The sequence below is a fragment of the Microcebus murinus genome, chromosome 22 (genome assembly GCF_040939455.1).
Source record: "Microcebus murinus isolate Inina chromosome 22, M.murinus_Inina_mat1.0, whole genome shotgun sequence".
Lineage (NCBI taxonomy): Eukaryota > Metazoa > Chordata > Mammalia > Primates > Cheirogaleidae > Microcebus > Microcebus murinus.
Genome location: NC_134125.1, coordinates 22902388 through 22905578, shown reverse-complemented (window position 1 = coordinate 22905578; position 3191 = coordinate 22902388). Strand labels below are relative to the sequence as shown.

The following is a 3191-nucleotide window of genomic DNA, read 5'->3' as shown; positions in this document are numbered from 1 at the left end:
CACCCGGAGCGGGGCTGCAACCCTGAGCCCCGGTGCCCACTCGAGTCTGCGCAGGATCAGGACAGCCCAGGGAGGCTCCCTGGCTTGCCCAGTCAATGGCGGAGCCCACGTCCGTGACGTCACCTCATTCTGTTTCTCTCAAGATCCCAGCCCTGCACGGCCTGCTGTGTGGGATGGAAAATCTGAAACTCACTGTTGTCAGTTCTCAAGTAGTTCCCGAGCAGTGAAAGGCTTTCTGTGTTATTCCACCAGGGGGGCACTGCTTGTTCTTTTAAATTAAGCTAAAATACTTTTCCTACATATCATTCTCAATCTCGCTGTGTACAAAATTTGGAAGCAATGCTTTTGTTGTGATTCATGCCTCTGTTTGGTCATTGAGTCCTCGTGTTTGCTACATGGTACTTTAAATGCATCCTAGTGCATTTCATACCTAGGACTATTTCTGAACTGTTAATGAAACTTTCTTGTATTTGTTCCAGCAATAGTCTTAGACTGTTGACATTAATATTGCTTTAGTCTGTGTCTCAAAATGTAAGTGTGTGTCCACTCATTTTGTGTTCATTTGCAAAACATTTGAGGCTTTTCCTGGATTTAAATTTTCCCATATTATTATCAAAACAATCTTAAGATTCAATAAAAATTTTGACTAGCATTTATTCAAATACATTTATTCTTTTTTTATTTTAAAATTTCAGATTACTCCATGGGAAGAAATGTCTTGGTTCCATGAATTGCTTCTGTACTGCCTGAGCCCAAGTCACCTGTGCCCATCACCCAGGTAGCGTACACTGTACCTGTTAGGTCTGATTTCTTTCTTGGCATATTAAATGTATTTTTTTTTATATTTTTGTTAACAAAATTCTACCCATTGATGTAGTCTACCTCTACACTTACTTAAATCTCATTCCATCTACAGGAACTTTTATTTTTTCCTAGAATCCTGTTCTGCGTTCTTTGTCATGAGGGTGTCTGGAAGCTGATGGGCTGTTTGGCCAATGCTGTTGGCACCGTGTGAGCACAGAGAGAAGCTACTGCAGCCACGTCCCCATCCGAGTCCCGGTTCCCAGTGGCGCATGCTCTGCTGAGGCACAGGGGACACTCGCTGGACCTGCCGTGTGTCCCGTGGGGAGGGACGGTGGCTGCGCAGGAGCCGGCTCTAGCACAGGCCTGGAGCCTGGAGCTGCAGCGCCAGCAGAGGCGGGGTCCACAGGGCGCCTCGTCTTCTGGCCTGGGACGGGGGTGTCACCTGCTCTGCCGTCGCTGCCCCTGAGAGGAGTCTGTGCTGGGACAGGCGTGTCCGCTCCGTGGGGGGCAGGCTGCGTGTGGGATTCAACCCGCCTCAGTCTAGCGTGTCCTGAGGGAGAGACTCAGGAAGGGCCTCAGACCTTCGCTGCCCTGCGTGACTGGAAGCAGGTGGCACCCGAGTGGGTCCCACACCATGAGCCACCAGGGAAATGCCATCGAGTCAAAGAGATGGACCGCTGCAGACACACTGGGGTGGCCACAAACACAGTGACCCGTGATGACAAATGCTGATGAGAATGGGGAGAAATTGGAACTCTCGTGTGTTATTCATGGAAATGCGAACTGGTGCAGCCCCTTTGGAAATCAATCTGACATTTCCTGAAAGACAGTAATTACATCACCCCGAAAGTCCACTGTTACCAATCTACCCAATAAAAATACAAACATAAATCCACAGGGAAATTGGAAACTTGTTGCTTGCAGCAACCTTACTTATAAAATGAACAGGCTTAAACAAAGTAAATGTCCAACAACTCATGAATGGTTTAACAACCTGTAGGACATACATGCCATGGAATCTTTTTCTTGGCAATAAAAATGAATCAAGTACTAAATTATGTCTTGATATATTTCGTGTATGAAAATTCACCTAGTAAACATTTTCATGTATTAATATAAGTTATGTGGGAAATGAAAATTGGATACACAAGCCAAAGTTATAGTAGTACTAGCTATTAGACTAATAGCTGTTTATTAGTAGGGTGATGAAAATATTCTAAATTCATGTTATGGTGATGGTTGTACAACTCAATAAACACTAAAGAAAATTTGAAGTGTATATTTTAAAAGGGGCTATTTATGACATACATGTTATAATATACCTTAATAAAGATGTTTTAATAAATAATATGAAAGAGGGCAAGGTCACTGACTTTGGAAGGTCAGTGAGCATTTAAAGCAGGTCTGTGCGCTGAGAGTTAGATCCTCAGACGTGAGTGCCTGGGGTCGGCCACAGTCAATGTTTTGCCTGGCGTTTGTCACAGGCAGTCGTGACAGTGATCACAGGAAAGCAGGGGCAGGTTTTTGTCTCACTTCCCCCTGTGTCTGCAGCACTGTGTGACCACTCAGGCTGTCGTCCCAGGCTGAACAGTAATAGTCAGCCTCGTCCTCAGCCTGGAGTTCCGTGATGGTCAGGGAGGCCGAGCTGCCAGACTTGGAGCCAGAGAACCGGGCAGGGACCCCCGAGGGTCTATTGCTGTTAGCATAGATGAGGGTTTTGGGGGCTGTTCCTGGGAGTTGCTGGTACCAGTTCGCATAGTTACCCCCAATGTTGCTGTTGCTCCCCAAGCAGGAGATGGTGACGCTCTGCCCCGGGGCTCCAGACACCGAGGGCGGCTGCGTCAGCGCAGACTGGGCCCAGGACCCTGGAAGGGGGAAACACACACATGGTGACTCTGGGTCTGGAGACAAGAGGACAGAGCAGGGCCCCACGGTCTTCCCAGGGCCCTTCCCTGGCCCGAGTCAGCTCACCTGTGCAGTGAGCCAGGAGGGAGAGCAGGAGTGGGGCCCAGGCCATGGCGGGACTGTCCCGAGTGCTGCCTTCTGTGCCCGCAGCTGCAGCAGCTTCCCCAGGTCTGTCCTTCCCCTCTTCATACCCTGAGAGGGGAGGCTCCTCCATGCAAATGGCCCCGGCTTTCTGCCCCCCCTGGGCGCTGGTCAGGCCCCTGTGCCTGAGGGTGTCAGGGGTGCGTGGGGGTGGGGCTTGTGTGGTCCCAAGGGCTGGGGAGGTCACAGCTGTGCCCTGAGCAGAGGGCACCAGGCAGGGCAGGTGGCTGGTCCCAGCTCTGATCAACCGGAGACACTTCAGGGAACAGCCTTGAGTGCCCCCTGGTGTCCAGACCCTGACAAACCTCATGTGACATGGTGACCACAGTGTTCTAGAGCCA

General features: G+C 49.9%; 1 pseudogene; it reads right to left on the bottom strand.

Annotated features, from left to right (window-relative positions):
* Nucleotides 1–2105: 2105 nt before the first annotated feature.
* Nucleotides 2106–2945, bottom strand: LOC105879309 (immunoglobulin lambda variable 1-40-like; annotated as a pseudogene).
* Nucleotides 2946–3191: the final 246 nt, after the last annotated feature.